This window comes from Lycorma delicatula, chromosome 2, assembly GCF_047948215.1.
Source record: "Lycorma delicatula isolate Av1 chromosome 2, ASM4794821v1, whole genome shotgun sequence".
Classification (NCBI taxonomy): Eukaryota; Metazoa; Arthropoda; class Insecta; order Hemiptera; family Fulgoridae; genus Lycorma; species Lycorma delicatula.
Window position 1 is genome coordinate 38,146,534 of NC_134456.1, and position 17,977 is coordinate 38,164,510.

Sequence of the window (17,977 nt, forward strand, 5' to 3'; positions counted from 1 at the left end):
CACTGAATCCTTAAATAACCTTCATTTTTTCCATCACGTTAGGATTTTTTGCAAATCGCAGATTTCAAAATTTGTACAAAAGTTGAAAAATTGCAAAAATGTGATACAATAAAATAGACATAAAACTGTTTTTTTTATAATGAATTAATATAATATATTCACCTTTTTGGCTTATATTATGCATTCTTATAGCTAAACAATTGAGTGGTCTGAAGAGGAGGGCAAGGGAGGGGTCACTGACCTTGTAATTTTTAATGAAAATTGAAACAAATAAGCCTAATTTCAATTTTGACACATTTTTAGATTAATTTATTTTTATGAGGTACAAATTCCAAAGTGGCCTTTGGAAACCACTTCCTTTTTCACCCATCCTTTGTGACAAAATATGTAAAATACTTACAATTTTATTCCATGTGTCGAAGTTTCTTTCGACAGCTTATACTCTGCTTTGTGCTTTTCCTTCTATCTTCTCTATAGGGTTCATCTGGGTGTAACTTCCAGCAATAGTCTGCCATCAATGTAGTAGTCCACTTTTCTTGATATCTCATTTACATTTCTTTCATCTCCTGATAAAATTTCTCACCCATCTCTTTGCTAATGGCGCCAAAATTTCCAGGAAAATGGTCCACATGTGAATTTAGGAAGTAAACCTTCAAGCTCATGGAACAGCATAAATTTTTGTACTTCTACAGCATGTTATCAACGACTGATTTGAAGTTCCGATCCTTCTTACTGCTCAGAAACTTGGTTACTATGTCTTTAAAGGCTCCCCAGGCTTCTTATTTTTCTGCAACTTCTGTGTTTCTCAAAATTACCATCTTTGAGAACTTTTCTAATGTCAAGAACAGTAAAGATATCCTCTTTTAGTTTGACAGCTGATAAGACTGTAAATTTGTCACAGATGTATTTAAAACATTTACTTTCTTTTCGTAAGGCTTTGACAAATTGCTTCATCTAGCCTAACTTGATATGTGAGATGGAAGGATAACTTTATTCGGATCTACAAGAGCTTTTTGGAGAACATTTATGATTGCACGTACTAATAAAACTCTTTTTGGCCAATCTTTTCTTATCCAATAATAAGGCGGCTAGGTATGGAGGGTATGGCATGGTGACCAAAACCATCACGTTGAGGGTATCTTCCCCTATGGGGTCAGAATGTCCTAGGAGCATTGATATTATTTTGAGATTGCTGCATATAATTCACTTATGACTGTTTTATTTAATTTTATCGAGAGCGAATTCCAAATTAATGTAACCCTCTTTTAAATGGGCAGAATGTCCAACCAGTATTGACAGATACGTATTCCCAATGTGAAGAACAACTTTGAGGCTTCTCTTTGGACAAATCTATGAACAGTCTACAATCAATACTTTCATACGGAATGTTAAATCGAGTCAAGTTCATGTACATCAGTGCAGAAGACTAATTCTGCTTCTGAAAAATATGAAAGAAAATCCTTTTCTCTGTAATGAGATGCCAGCTGCTAGCATGTTTGATCATGGAGGATGGAAAAAACTCAATTTACGCACGCTGATGGTTGAAACAGCACTGATAGTAGTTGCACAATGCATGAGTGGTGCAGGCACCTGCCAATAAACATGTTACATCTTGTTAAGTATTGTCATAATCTCTTGGGCAAGCTCTCCCACAATCTCATCTCAAATATTCTCAAATATTTAGTTATAAAACTGCATATAAGCTCCATAACAAGAATATATTATATTAATTTATTATTTAAAAAAATGTTTTATGTCTATTTTATAATATTATTACATTTTCAGAATTTTTCAACTTTTTACAAATTTTGAAATTTGCAAAAATCCTAGACATGCTGAAAAAATGAGGTTATTTTCAGATTCACAACTAAAAATACATATGAATCAATTATCAAAAGTTAAAAAACATTCCACAACCCAAATTTTACAGGCTTGTTATTATTGTAAATCTTTACTATACCATACCTAAAAAAAGCACAAAGCTTTAACTAAATTCTTCATACATATGGCCTATTCTGTTTGATTAAGCATCAGCTACTAGATTTAACACTAATAAAAAAAGTTACTATCATTGTTTCTTCACCACTTACATAAGCCAGTTGTGCAGTTTAAGTGATATCAAATAATAAATTCACTCAAAAATAGGCATTAAATGTTAAAATAGACAACTTTTTTCAGTACAATCCAGTAAAGTAAATTGATAAATTTAATAGAGAAAACAGTAATTTTTTTTGTTAATACTAGTAGAATAATTTAAAAAACTGTAATCATATCCAAATAAAATAAACTTATCAAAAGTATTATTGCATCAAATTATTTTATAACCTTTACAATGTTTCAAAATTTATTCTGTAAAAGTAAATGTAATAAAACTATGCATAAAGTGACAAAACTGTACATCATTTAAAAAACTCTGTACTGTATGTTTTGATTGATTAGAAAAATAGAGAAGGCCTGATAAATCCAATGGGACTCAGGGTTACAATTTAATTAAGCTGTGGATAGAGAAGTAGTTGCCCTACCAGCTACAAGAAAAAGCCACAGACAACTAAGGTGATTGACCTTACTCCTGCAACACTTGTCTACAAAAGAAGGAAAAGAGAGATTAGGTGAAGGAGCAATCAGCGAGATTAGGGTTCACAGAGTCTCTGATCAGTGTAATTTACAGTCTTGTCCAGGATCAAATCTAATGATTCTGCAATGTCTGTAATCTACCCTGGAAATTATAGAATGTAGATTAGGATTAACCAACCAGTGGTCAACATTCAGTGCACCAGTTTTCATAGATCACGGAAGTTTAGAACACTGGATGCAATTTACAGTACACTCTTGGCATCATTAGTAGCTCATGACCATAGGTATCAATACTAGTTGAAATAAAAAAAAAACTGAAATAATTTGATCCATTTTATAAAATTATAGTTTTAAATAATATTTATCTTATTAAAAACTGATTTCTAAAAGGAAAAAAAATTAATACCAAACCACTGCTATAAAAAGAAAAATAGAGTAATGAAAAGATATTGAAGGTATTTTGATTAAATTTTGTTAAATAAATATTCAGATATGCAGCAGTATGCAAACAAATCCAACACAGGAAGTTTTTTGTTTATTTCTAAATTGCTTGACCATACCCATTCTTAAAGTTGACTGTGTAATGTGAGGTTATTGTTCTTTGGTTATTCAGCAATTTTCACATTATGGTGTTTTGTAAAACTTTTTTCCATTTTTTATTACAAAATCATATTTTCATATTTTTTGTTATGTATGTCTTGAATATATAATAATGGACACATATATATTATTAAACATATATAATAATGATCCAAGAAAGCTGTCAAAAACTGTTTCTTTCTGAGCATGGCACAACAATAAATAGCTTCTGAGTTTTGTGAATGATATTTTTTTTTTAAATTGTAGAAACTGGTTCCTTTTCATCTGAAAGGAAAGGTTATAGCCGTGAAAGAAAATTTACTTCAACATAGGATCAGTTATTAGTGAGAAAAAGTAAACTTGAATAAAAATTATCTGCTATGGACTAATATTGAGAATTAGCAGCCAGTGGAACAGATTTACAAGTAACAACTGTTAGACACTAACTTTTTGCAGCTGGATGGAAAGCTTGTCAGACAATCAAAAAGCAGCTTTTAACACCAGCAATGTGTAAAAAAGGTTCTTATGGGCCAAAGCATATGCTAACTGAACCAAAAAAAGACTGGAAAGTGCTTTGTTTTCAAACTAGTCACATTTTCCTGTTCAGAGGCAAAGGGTTCCATACATTAGAAAAGCATCAGATGAAAATACATCAATGGCTCATATGTACAATCAGTTCTGTAGTAATACCTTATGATAGTTCCGGGGTCTTAGCAGAAAAAGAAAAAAGTTAAACATACCCAGAAAAAATGTTTTGCGATTGTTGAAAAGTGTTGGATATATCAAGATTCTAAAGGAAAGAGTTGTTCACACAACTTCAAAACACAAATTCCCACAACACAATGGAGTGTTTTAACAAGATTTGGCACCATCCCATACTGTCAAAAAAGTGGAAAAATCTTTTGAAGAATGAAACATTAATTGCTCATGTAGCCATGCAACTCCTCAAGACTTAAACCCAGTTGAAAATCTTTGGAAAATAGTAAAAAAAAGACTCAAACACTGACCTCATTAAGCAATATCAGTATGGTTTCATGAAAAGAAAACAAAAAAGGCATAGTACACTTGATGAATCAATGCCAAATTTTGAGCGTGAAGTGATTAAGAATAAAGGGCATATTAATTACTAGATATTCACAAATTGTACAGTATGTTTTTTTCTCTAAATAAGTTTGTTTTAGTTAAATAACATCTGTGTTCTGGGGAATCTGCCAATTCTAACATATGCTTACCCGGCATGGGGAACTTTGTTGAACTCCACGCTTCAAAAGAAATTAGAAGCCGTCCAAAAAATAGCGTTGCGGACGATATTTGGAGCACCGTGGTTCGACAGAAACGTCACTCTTCGCTACGATGCGGGACTACACACCGTATCCGAAGTGGGAGTGGCGCAGGCACGCAGACTGTTCCGGGACAGCTGCCGGGAGGACTGTTCCGGCCATTTCCGGGACAGCTGCCGAGAGAACTGTACTCCACAGGGTATAAGAAAACGGCCTCATGCCGTATTAAACGAACCACCGTGAAGAAAGCGGTACGTTCTGATTAATTGGTTGTTAATCGGTTGTTCTGATTAATTTGCATGCTACTGTATGCTCTCTTTTTTCTCCTTCACAACCACCATAAGGTATTACTTCAGAGGATAATATCTCAGGTTGACCATTCCTGAGATGTGCGGTTATTTAAAACCCAACCAACAAGAACACCAGTATCCAGGATCAAATATTTAAATCTGTATAAAAATAACTGCCTTCACTAGGATTTGAACCTTAGAACTCAAGATCAGCTGATTTGTGATAGGAGAACATGTTAAATATGTGACCCCAAAGGGCAAAGGCCGTCTCACTATACCCAGTACTGAACAGTGCCAGCCCATATCCACTGGCGACCAAATTGCTCATTTTCGGCTATACGTCCTGCCAATTCTAACATATGCTTACCCGGCATGGGGAACTTTGTTGAACTCCACGCTTCAAAAGAAATTAGAAGCCGTCCAAAAAATAGCGTTGCGGACGATATTTGGAGCACCGTGGTTCGACAGAAACGTCACTCTTCGCTACGATGCGGGACTACACACCGTATCCGAAGTGGGAGTGGCGCAGGCACGCAGACTGTTCCGGGACAGCTGCCGGGAAGACTGTTCCGGCCATTTCCGGGACAGCTGCCGAGAGAACTGTACTCCACAGGGTATAAGAAAACGGCCTCATGCCGTATTAAACGAACCACCGTGAAGAAAGCGGTACGAGAGTCAAAAGATGACAAACCAGGATTAGGAGCCTCTATATCGCGCAACCTATAAATGGAAACCGCACGAAAATTCCGGCCGCGACGGTGACCGTTTTCGCAATTAGATTTTGTTAAAAATGTACTGTTTCCTCCTGCTTTTTTTTTTTTTGACATCCTCTGTTGGACAAGTAACATTAAATTTGTCTACGTAGGTATGAGCTTAGGCCCCTAGTCGCAATTGCGTCATTAATGTGACCACAATCAATAGCCCCGAACGCGTTTTTTATGTTTAGTGACAGCCTCAGTGGAATTCTCCTGGTTCGCCAAGTGCCTCTCTTCACCTCGTCGGCCCATCCCGAAATTCGGCAGATGGCCTGCACGGTGGATCGCCCCCGCATAAACCCGTACTGGTTAGGACTGATTCCAGCTCCCTCTTCTAGTTCTTTGATGATGCGGTCAGCCAGCATCTTTTCTACTAGCTTCCCCATCATGTTAAGGAGGCTTAGGGGTCTATAGATTATATCTTCCTCCAAGGAGGTACCTTTAGGTAGGAATACCACTCTGGCCTCCTTCCAGCAGTCAGGGAAGTCTGCGTTCTCCATGCCGTGGCTGGGAATCTCGAGCATCTCCCAGGGAGCCTTCTGAACCAGCCCCTTGATCACTGCTGCGGGAATCTTGTCCGGGCCAGGGCTCTTTTTGGTTGCCAAACTCCTCGCCGCAAGTTGTAGCTCTTCCATGGTGAATCTTCTATTGTCGCAAGGTGTGGATCTCACGATATCAGGCACTGTATGCGGGAACAACCTGGCTACCTCCCTTGCAACACTGGTCTTATTGAGAATAGGCATACGTCTCCCGAACTTTTTGGTCACAATACGATATGCCTGGCTCCAGCCATCAAGACTGGCTGCGACGCGGTCCTACGGCGGCCTAGGGCAATGGACGGACCCGTCACAAGCAGCCAGTCCGCTGATCTGAGCGTGCCTGGAGCCGTCATGACCCCATTTTCCGGGGGGTCGTCTGTGGAAGGCAGACGGAGGCCCGGCAAGAAATGGTGGTCCTCTGACCTTAGCGTGCTGCGCGCAAGAGTGAGGTCCGCGCGAATAAGGTACCAGCGTTGCCCCCCAACGGGGATTATCGTTAACCACGTGCACGCTGAGCGTCTTCGGATCTACCGGCGTGCCCGTAACACATATGTTCACGCCATCAAGGAAGCCAAACTCAAGCTTTGGAGAGACTCCATGCGCGAATTGCAGCGCGATCCCTGGCAGCTCGCAAAGACTTGTTACAAGCCAAAGCCATTGCACGTGTTGTCCAGTGTTCGGTGCGGGTTAGGTGGTCGTGACCACACATTAACATCTGTGGCGACTTACCGGGCGTTCCTGGATACTCTGTTTCCAGATGCTCCGGAGGGTGAAGCGGAAATCGGCGTTAGGGCGGGTGAAACACCATTCCCTGGCGTTCGGACCGTGGAACCCGAAGATATAGACCGAGTGGTTTCTCGAATGGCATTAAAGAAGGCACCGGGGATTGACCAACTTGACCCGGATATTTTCCATCATTTATTGCCTGTCATAAGGGAGCCTCTCGGCAGACTGTTCACGGGATGCCTAAGCTGGGGCTGCTTTCCGGGTTGCTGGAAGGTGGCTTTGGTAAGGGTACTCCTGAAACCTGGAAAGGATCTGTCCCCTCCTGTTGGTGTGTCGACTGCCAGCCGCCACCATCTTGCTGTTAAAATCACCCAACATTACGATCCTCTTGGTTGAATTGATAATCACACCTTGTAAAGTGTTGTTTATCAACACTTTACAACTTTATGGTAAAGTCCGCGATCGCAATGTTGGGCGAAATGTATACACCCACGAATAGAGCTGTTTCGGTCTCAACAGCCACCACGCCCCTACCTCTAAACTTGAAACTCCATTGTATACTATGACTTACGTCCATAATGGCAACATCTCCCGACATATCAACAATCCATCCAAGTTTGGCAGCTTCATATTTATTGGGTTCGGTGACCACAAGGAGGTCTACGTTGTTGTCTGCAACAACACGACTGAATTCAGCTGAAATTCAGCGAACGACTGAACATGTTGACATTCGCTAACATGGTCCTAATCATGCGATTTTTTCTTACATTGTCATGCTCCAGTCCTGTGTTCACCGCTCTTACAATCGAGGCATTGCTTAGGTTCCAGGCAATCCGGTATCTTGTGACCTCCGCTGCCACAGTTGAAACACAGGTCGAGCCTATCTGGGCCCTTGCATTCGTGCCTTCTATGACCTGTGCCCCAACAACGGTAGCACCTCTCTTCATCTTCCCGGATGTATTCGCGGCAGCTAATCCATCCGATTCTTATTCTCTCCTCGACCAGTTTGCATGCCGCTCTGTAAGAGGTCATGACCGTGACGTTATGTGTCTCTCCGAAGCCCTTCCTCATGGATATTATCTTGACATCCTCGCTAGAGCCCACACGATTTATAATGGCGGCCATGAGCTCTTGCTCTGTTGTGTCGAGTTCGACATTTCGGATGTGCACAACAGTTCTCCTTCCAGCACTGCTCTTTATATCAACGTGAAGGTCGGCAGCCTTGTCCCTCAGGATAGATGTAAATTGTTCCGCTTTCTCAGCTCCTTGTATCCTGACATGGAGCTCCTCGTTGCGCCCCTTTCGCAATGAGATGACATTATTTGCCTTCTCGCTTGTGACGGCGCCCTTCATGGATCGGAGGAGCTCCGCGTACGTTTTACCTTCTGCTTTGACAATCACTGTTCGGCTTTGCTCCGCTGGTGGAGTTGCCTTCTTTATCGGGATTTGATTACTACCAATGTGCCTGGTCCCACCATCCCCTTGAAGAGTTAACTCATATACAGGTGCTTCCCTTGTTCTGAAGATATAGGATATGATCTTCTTGGCGAAATTTCCCATACTGCCCGAAGGCAGAATGTGCGCTGCATTTGGTGACTGTATAGCTATCTTTTTGAACACCTTCAATAAACAAGAAAGGGTATCCCTTTCAGGGGCTCCCGAGTCGTAATGTATCCTAAATTTCTTTTTCTTTTCTTCGACAGTTGATCTCCTATTAGAGTTATTTCGTCTTTTATGATGTCACCAGCTGCGACCTTGTTGCCCATATCCTGCTCACCTACACTCTTTAAATCTCTAAGAGTGCAAGTGTCTTTGACTTCAGATGGAAGGTCCGTAACCAACTTCAGTTTGCCCCTAAGTGAGTTAGGCCACCTTTTTGGAGGAGCTCAATAAGTTCTTCATCACTCAAATCGCTGGTCAAAATGTACTCCATGTAATCTTCACCCGCAATAGAATCCGTTTGGGTAGCTTGGGAAGTTTTATTGTCTGGAGAGGACAACTCAGAAAGCGTGTTCAGTCCCTCGTATACTCGTCTTAGGTCTTGTTCATGGGTCGCAATATATTTATTCAAACCTGGGCCTATATGTTGTTTCAACGATACCAGTATCAGACCCAATTGATATGTTAGACTGATCACTGTGTCGGGTGACTCTTCTTCCTCCTCGGAAGATCCTTGCCGGAGCCTCTTCTTCCCTTTTAGTTCAACTTTTTTGACCGTCGCCGGTTTTGTCATGCTGCTGCTGCTTAGGCAGATGTCCCATCCGTAGGGAGTGACCCACGCCTTCGCATGTTACAGTACTGTACTCAGGGAGCCGTCCCAAGTTCTATTAATACCCACTCGGGGGGGGGGGGGTGCCCCAAACACAAAATTGGCGGGGGGGAAATGTATGTGACCGAAAATGGGGTCAAAAATATTGGACGGTGCGTCAAAGGGTCGGGGGGGTTATGAAACTAATTTATGTCAAGGAATAATGAAAATTGGATGTGTGGTGCAGGAGTTATTACGGAAAAGGAAATCCCCCTATAAAATCTCTTCACGTAGGACTTTGAAAAAATTCTCTCCTCTATGTAGAATAACAGAAAAATTTTCAAAGTCCTTGTTTACTACTAATTATACACTTGTTGTAACATTTCTTATAAGTTAGAATATTTCACTTAAAAACTGTATATTCTAACCTCGAAATTGCCTTGAAAAACTAATTATAAAGCTCACTTTGTTATTACTCTATTACCTCGAGATTACTAAAACACATTAATACAATAATAACTACTATAAAAAGAAAATACGGCAGTTAAAACTCACCAAACTATGAGTTGATTTTGAAACTCGAAAAAACACTTAAAAAACTGTAAGTCCGTATCCAAAACTCTTAAAAACGGTAGTCCGAATCAAAAAAACCAATCCACTTATATATCCGATAACCAAATCCAGAAAAATAACCGAAAAACCAAACCAATATAGAAAACTCGCGGAGCAGTACACAACACGTCTATACGCTATGCACGGTGGAGTTCCGCAGGGCTCTGTTCTGAGGCCGTTGTTGTGGATGGTGATTATAGATGAACTCCTTCAGAAGGAGTTTCCTGTCGGCGTCCAGGTCCTGGCTTATGCAGATGACCTTGCAGTCCTCGTAGAGGGAAGGACGGTCTTGGAGGTGCGGGAGAGGGTGTATGCGGCCATCGACACTATACAGGAGTGGTTGAGGTCCAGGGGTCTGCAACTGTCTATACGGAAAAATGCCGGTGTATTGCCTTTACGGGTAGCAGAGTACTAGAACCGTTTAATATTTCTATCAACGGTCATGCTGTAGAAGCAGCGAATAACATCAAGTACTTAGGAGTCATCCTCCAGAAAAAGGTAGATACACTGAGCACATAGACAGTGTATGCAACAAGGCAGAAAGGATGATAAAAAGTTTAAACATCATTATGTCATCGCAAAATGCCCCTAGGACTCCAAGCGCCGCTTACTGGCGACCACCATCGTGTCTTCGCTTATATATGCCGTTCCGGCCTGGTGGCGCTCTATCGCCATCAGACGCAACAAGGAGAGACTAGCAAAGACGCACAGGCGTGTGCTCCTAGGTGTCGTGTCCGCATACAGGACTGTGTCCTATGCCGCCCTGTGCGTGTTATCGGGTGCACTTCCTATTGACCTAATTGCAAAAAAGAGGGTGAAGAGGGTGGAGAGGGCACAAGGAAAGCCAGAACAAGAAGTCAGGGATGCTGTTTATAATATCTGGCAGGAAAGATGATCGCAGGAAGGTGTGGGTCGATGGGGACGAGAACCCTCATCCCCAACATCAAACCATGGTTGTCAAGAAGATTTGGTGAGGTTGATAATCACATATCGCAGTTTTTTACAGGACATGGTTCCTTCAATAGGAAGGAACCTGCACAAAATAGGCAAGAGAGAAGAGCCAATTTGCAACTACTGCAACGAGATAGATGATGCTGAGCACACCTTTTTTTAGTGCAATAGGTGGGACACACCTAAGTGTGTCCCACCTATTGCACTACATAGTAAGGCACTCACAGGTATAACTCAACAATTGAATACATGCTAAGAAGCGAGTTAAACTGGAATAATATTGCTAGTTTTGTTAGACATGTTGTACTACAGAAATACTCCGATGAGAGAAGACAAGGTGTTGGCTAGAATAGGACTGGGTGGACAGCCTTGCTGGTGAGGTCCAACATGCTGTGGTGTGTTGGCACTGGTGAGTCACCAAGGGTAACAGCACACTGAATACCGAAAAGACCTGGCACCACGTCACGACACACCAGGTATGGCGTGGTGTCCAAAAGGGCAATACTCTCAAAAAGAGCTAACCGGTAGGCCGACCTGCCATGCCGGTATACAGCCGGTAGGTGGGGAGGCCTATTTGAGTTTAAAGACACTCCCCTGGGTGGCGTAATACTAACAAGTCCGGCCCAGGGGAGCTGAGAGAAAAAAAAAGAAAAAAATTTTGTTAAAACTATAAAAATCTAGACAACACCCCACACCGTCCCACGAAGAGACCACAATTTCATTTAGTCAGCATATGCGACTCCCTCCGGAGAACGGGGCGTATTTCTCTCTCCAAATAACTAGAGCTCCGGTAGGCGCACTCCTGCTAGCCCATAGCTGCTGGTACCGAAGGTACTTCAGCGGATGGACTGAAGGGGAATGACGCCGGGATTACTAGGCTCAAAAGCTTAGTCTATCACGGCCAGAATCAGTAAATAAATTACACCATGGTCCATACGGATAGGAACGCAAATTACCAAATCCGTCCACAAATAAAACTTAAAATTTATAACTGCCACTAAATAACCGATGAAATCCGCCCGATAATAGAAAGATACAGCAGCAAGGGACATTTTCCAGGCTCTGCGATCTGTAGGGAGAAATATTGAAACTCCCGCCATTCTTGCGTTCCAAAACGTTTGTGCCTCAGCCTCTATAGACTCGCATGGAGTACACACCTTATCTGATCTAGCCTCGCATAATTTTTTAGGAGAATACGGACAATAGCTTTTGGGAATACGTGTAATTGAAGCAGGAGGTTTTGATAAAAAAATTAATAATAATAATAATAATGTTCTCAGGAAGGTCTATATGAGCAACAGATAATATGAAATAATTCTGCTTTTTCCTTTCTTTAGGTAATGAATATTTTATCAAAGTATAGGATGCCTTTAAGCATTTTATGTATAGGATCTCACCAGTGATGAATAATAAGCATGATTTTTTTTTCAATTTTATTCTTTATTTATCAACATTATTAAATACTGTATACAAATATAAAGTTTTTTTTCATGGGATTTGCAGACTAGTTATCACTTTTAAAACCTAGAAGATAGCTTCAGTATTGACAATAAAACAAAAGAAATTCTATATAAAAATATTAAGATGGTTTACATTATCTATTAAAAAAAATCCCTTTCGGCACTCCGGAAGGCGAAGGTAGATTTCACTTGGTGCTAAGTAAAAAAGAACATTAAGAAAAACTTCAAATTTACTAAATACGACAATGCTTGCATGTGAAAAAAGTTTCACATGTTTAGTATAAGATAAGCACATCTTACAATTCCAGCAATAATTTGGTCATCCCTTGCCGTAAGGGTTGGTCATATAAAAAATTGTTTCAGACAAAGGTTTTAGATAATGTTTAGAGGACTGATGACCACTTTAAACCGATTCGATACTGTATCTGTTAAGGGATCTGTATCTGTTTTTGTTCTCGAAACCCCATTTTTGAACCCCCCCCCTCCATTATCACTCCCATGGTCCAATTTTGCCCATTAACGAACTCGACCGAGATTATGGGTCGTATATTTTATGTATCAATTTGAAAGTGATTGGCACAAAATTACTGCAGTTATCGAGTCCATAAGAAAGTGAAATATGTAAATGTATATATAAACTTTTGAACTGATGGTGGTTTTAGTGTCTGGGGGATGTAAAACACGAAGATATATCGAAATTTTCCGGAAGTCGAATCATGGTACTCATTATAATAGGTAGCTTTCTTTTGAGATCTACCTAAAATCTACAAATTATATAACTATATATGTAAACCGACTAATAAACAAGTCGGAAAAAAGAAAAGTTACTTTATCTTACTGCATACATCGGGTGTATCGATTTTATTAAATTAAAATCTAATCTTCAATTGAAAACTTGAATCAGTCAAATGCAATTTACGTACACTTTATAGATAATAAAACAAAAAATCTGATGTACAATGTGCACATAAGTAATGCAGTTACCGATTTTTCGAAATACAGAAGGGAAAAAATATAAATTTGAAAATGTAATATAATAATGAAAAGTAATATAAAAATTCTGGAAAGCGAAATAATTTGCGAAATAATATTTGCCTTGATGTTATTTTTTAACCCAAGTTTTCAAATAATTTTCACTTACATATGTTTTTAATATCAAATAGACATCAGATTGTATATCATTATGGCTACATTAATCTAATGAATTAAATTAACCAACAATGATTACAAAAATTAAAAATTTCTAAAAAGTTGTATATTTAGATGATGTAATTTTTCACTTAACTTAAATAGGAAACTTACAACTGGCCACTAAACGAACTTCCTGCACAAAATAATAGATAGATCTAATCATCGAAATCGAACCATTTGATGAAGAATGAACATACATTAAAAAATAAAATAATATGAAACAGTACGAGTTAAACTTGCAAGTTTTTCTCCTTTTAATCCTTGTGTAATTTAGTATTTGTCAGTCAGTAAAATAAAGAATTATTTTTTTATTTTTACATTTTAATTCCTTTTTAATGAAATTATTAAAGCATTTATAAAAGAATAGAAAACCTGTTGTTGTGTATTAGCCCCTTATGCACCGCTGAATTAATACTATTGCACAGTATTTTCACAATTGATGTGGGTTGTTGCTATTATGATTCCGTTAGCAGAATTGTAAAATATAATATATATTGACATTACCCACTTGGTAAATTAATTTATGTTTTTTACATTTAATCAAAACTTCATGAGAAGTCACACATTTTAAGGAAGTATTATAAGAAGTTCCAAGGGCAAAGGAGACCCGGAGTCGCCGTTGTTCTACCGCCAATTGTGTGTGCTTGACATACCTGGGAAGGTATTGGGAAAGCTCTTAAGGAAGAAAATGGTTGAGGCGATGAATCAGGCAGGAGGCCTGTCGACCAATCATACGGTTTCCGGCAGGATCGTCCACTCTAGATGCAGTCCAAGAGGCAGCGCGGCAAACAGAGGACGCCGTGTTATCCTTCTCGTTACGTTAGAAGTGAAAAATGCGTTCAACTCTGCACGGTAGGGCGAGATGCTTCGGGCCCTGGAGCATTCGTTCCACGTGCCTTGATACCTCCTCAGAATGGTGTACGCATATCTACCAGACTGCAGTGGCGTAGAATCACGATCACGTTTCTCAGTTCTCTGGAACGCGTTCTATGATGGCTTGCTGAGGTTGAAGATACCGGAAGAGTTGGTCTTGGTTGGGTACGCTGACGACGTCGTGCTAATTGTTCCAGGTCGCGACATGAAGCACGACCAACTGAAGCTCACGTGAGCGATGCACATCATCAGCGCCTGACTGGACGACCTTGAGCTGTCTCTAACCCTCAGTAAGACAGAGATCGTGGTTCTTACGAAGAAACGTATTGCTACCCTTCTCCATTGGGTGTCGAGTGTCGGGGATGAAGTTGTCGAAATCAAGCCTGCCGCGAAATAACTCGGTTTGATGATTGATCAGAAATTCACCTTTGCTGACCAGCTATGGAGAGCCTCAGAGAAACCAGAGAGCCATAACTCAGCCGGCTCATGGCGATTTTCGGTGGACCAGCAGATGGAAGGCAGATGGCCATTACCAATGCCGACGGTGCATTCCGTACTGATATAAGAGGCGGAAGTTTGGACCCCGTTAAGATTTGAGAGAAACTGGAAGCGGGTTGAGCAGGTGCAGTGCAACCCGCTGTCTTGTGAGTCGCTTCCGCGTATCGGACGGTGTCCGAGACTGCCGTTCTGGTAGTCGCCGGCATAATGCCCATTGTTCTTTTGGCAAGGGAGCACCAGGGCGCCTACAATTATTTTTTGTTATTATTATCATTTTCTTACTTTGGATGTTATTCAGTTTAGTGAATGTAATTACTATTTCTATAAAAATCACTTGCTTTTTTTACTAAGATAATCTGTATTATGACATACTCACAACAATTTCTTCTCCGCCCTTATCATTGGTGTTTTACTTTCGAAAGTTGTTTATTAATGTCTAATGAGTTATTCAGGTCACAGGCAGGCGAAGAGTGGGAGACTATCGCCATGGAGGAACAAACTCGCTGGCAAGAGATCTAGGAACACGAGACCAGAAGACGATGGACCGCAAGACGGCAAAAAGTGTGGCCTGGACAGTCTTGAGCTAGGTGAAAACTGGGTAACGACCTTTTCAGTCTAGGATAGGAGGACTTGGCCTTAAGTTGTGTAAAATGGTTCTAGGTTGAGCCCTGGTAGAAAAGTGGTGGTTTAGCTGGTTATCAAATTGATGACAGTTTGATAAGACTATCATTGGGAGCCTGGCATTCTGTGTGTAAATGCATTTCCACCTCCTTCCCAAAAAAGAAAAAAGAAATATGTATATTTGTGAGTAAACAAAGGGAAGGGTGCCAAGGCATTCCAATTGTCAATGGTTAAGTTAATGATCATAAAGCTAAGATTGTTCGATTTTAGAAAATGTATTAAATATAAAATATAAACAGTCTTTCCATCAAGTGTTGCAATTATCAATGATAATCTTGTTCATCCAAAATTAAAATATTTTTACGTATTAGAATGACAAGATGATTTTTACTCGTACAAAAATCACAATTTCACTTTCCAACTCACTATAAATTCACTTCTTGGAATATGCTTCCTGAAGATTTTACATGACTATGGGTGAGTTTACTCTTCTACAGAGTAGTATTGCATATGCTTCTGTTTTAAATTGCATTTGTCTTAAATTGGCTTGGAAAGTTGTTTTATACTTAGTAAATAATATTTGCTAGTTTCTGAAAATTCAAATAATTCATCAACATGCCAACCACTGGGCCACTCAAAAAAGAACAACTTGACCAACACAGTAACAGAAAAACCTAAAAAAAAGTAATAATACCAATAGTCGACTTTTGCAGTCGACCTGCATCATCGTTCGGTTTCATATTTTTAAATATTATTGTGCTTATAGCTTTAATATATGTAAAATATATAAATTTGGCATGTAAAATTTGTAAAATTATATGTAAATTATTAAGTTGGTATGTTGTGTTTAATATTTTTGTGAATAGATTTCCTAAGATTGAATCCTGTGTTTTGTTTTTTTTTTATGTCAGTGAGTGACTGTCCACCTGGTTTTCTGCATATATTGTTAAATCATTTTTATTGATACATGTTTTTTTTATTATGTTGTGTGTTGAGTGTGCAGATGCACTATAAAGCACACACCAATAAACACCGCACACCATGAGTATACACAAATGCAATGTAGTGACTTCACTAAAAAATGTTTATTTACAATCTTTCACTGATAATTTTCACAGTTAAGATGACTTTCCATCTGTCTGGATTTGAATTGCCAAGTTATCAATTTACTTTAGCTTATGAGACTTGGCATCAGTTTTGTCACTTTTGGTTAGACCACTCATAAAAATACTTTTTACCTAATCTCCAACTGAGAAGAAGAATAGTAAATAAAACATTGAGAAAAAGATATGTAAATGTATAAATATAATAGTACTCGGGGAATTTTATAAAAATTTTTTATAGCAGAACTCGCTGTTCATTTTAAGTAATAAGTTATTTTCTAAATTTTAAACAGATGGTTTGTGATGTTACTTTCAAGTATATCTTAAAAGTTTACAATTATTTTCAAATCTATGTAACAAATACATGAGAAAACAACAGTCCAAACTAGTAATCTAAATACAACAGACATTAGGTTCTACTACAAGCCAAGTTATATTTTTTACAACTTTGTCATTAAAAATCTTTTATTATTCACAATTTTACATTTTGTTTTTCTCTAAAATTCATGTGAAATCATAAAAAAAGTCATTTAAATTTTTTTTATCAAAATTACGAGAACTGATAATGTAATATAATCTGAATTCCAATTCATTATTTGAGCTAGAAATAATTTCTATAGTCACGGTCATCTATGATGCTCTGAATTTTTCATCCATTACTGTGAATCTTTTACATTTTCTAGTTATCTTCTACTAATCGTAGCAAACAAATAATTCTGATTTTAAACACATTAATAAACTAAACTGTTTTGTTGAACTGCTCCTCCTTGGTAATAAAGATAAAATATACATTATAGTGATTTATTTAGCAGCAGTATTAGTGTTCATCTAGTCATTTTTGTTGTTAGTTCAATTTGTCTAATCTCAGAATATAGAACATATTGATAATTTAAAACATCATTAAATGAACAAATAATGTCATATATACTACATATACCTGACTTTTTAAATTAAAGAGCTTCATCATCTCACAAAAGTCAACTGTCCCTAACAGCAAATAGCAGCCTTTGACCATACAAAAAAGTGATTGATTCAACAAAAAAAATCAAACTCAAACTTTCAGTTTTTTGTTCTTATAATTGCTTATGAACTGGTGTTTTCTTACACTTTACCAGTTTGTGAATATTTTTGCAGCAGTGTTTTTAATCAAACTTTATTAATTTTCGGTTTATATCCCAAATAATATTAAAATAGTATTTTTTTTAGTTAATTAAAATGTCATTCCATCTGTGGTTTTTGAATAAGTTACACAATTTTAATTATCTACTTTAAAATTTTTTTTTAATTATGCAAAATAATTATTTTATTAAAAAATATATATCATTAAATTTAAATTAATTTAACGAAAGTTAACTTATTTTTGTTTTCAGGAGAAGACACAGAAATGCTAACTTTCTGCTTTGTAACACTGGTTCTTATATCAGATATCTTTTCTCTTGTTCATGGTGAGTTCAAAATTATTGTAGATTAAAAACAATCAGAATTTACAAGTATTAACACAAAATTTAATTGCTTTATTTACTAATTCATGACTAATATTTAAACTGAAGTTTAACCTTGCATTAGGGGAAATATATCTTTGTAGCCTGGAGGTAAAGGACACCATCTTAATTTTTTTTAAATTTTATAATAGAGCAGTTTGAAGTTTTGATCACTTTTACTAATTTCCTTTTTCAT

At 38.3% G+C, this 17,977-nt stretch overlaps 1 long non-coding RNA gene across 1 annotated transcript in view; it reads right to left on the bottom strand.

Annotated features, from left to right (window-relative positions):
* Positions 1-17,977, bottom strand: part of LOC142320159 (uncharacterized) — a 30,481-nt gene that overhangs the window by 3,988 nt on the left and 8,516 nt on the right. The window lies entirely within an intron of this gene.